Below are 391 nucleotides of genomic sequence, written 5' to 3' on the forward strand. Positions count from 1 at the left end.
CAATTAAATGATAACAATGGAAGGTCAATTAGAGGGAGGAATGAGAGGCACAAAGTGGCTCTAAGATCATATAAATTAACAAGGATAGAGAAATTGGGTGTTAGCTGTGGAGGGATAGAAAGTGAAGTGACGATTTTTTTTTTTTTTTTAGTTTTCAGATGTGGCATATCTGACTGTTTTCATGTCAATGAGAAATTTCCAAGGAATGCTTGCAATTATATCTTTGCCACAGTATTTCATGAGACAAGCATCTCACAGTATCTTCCTTCACCCTGGGTTTCACATTAAAAGTTTACTTACTATATGACAAGGGGAATGCTAATGAGCTTTACTCTGCAAATATTTTGTTACTTGTGAGGCTGTCTATATATGTGCATTGGTTAGTCATTTA

The sequence above is a fragment of the Pteropus vampyrus genome, unplaced genomic scaffold, assembly GCF_000151845.1.
Source record: "Pteropus vampyrus isolate Shadow unplaced genomic scaffold, Pvam_2.0 Scaffold507, whole genome shotgun sequence".
In the NCBI taxonomy this organism is placed as follows: Eukaryota; Metazoa; Chordata; class Mammalia; order Chiroptera; family Pteropodidae; genus Pteropus; species Pteropus vampyrus.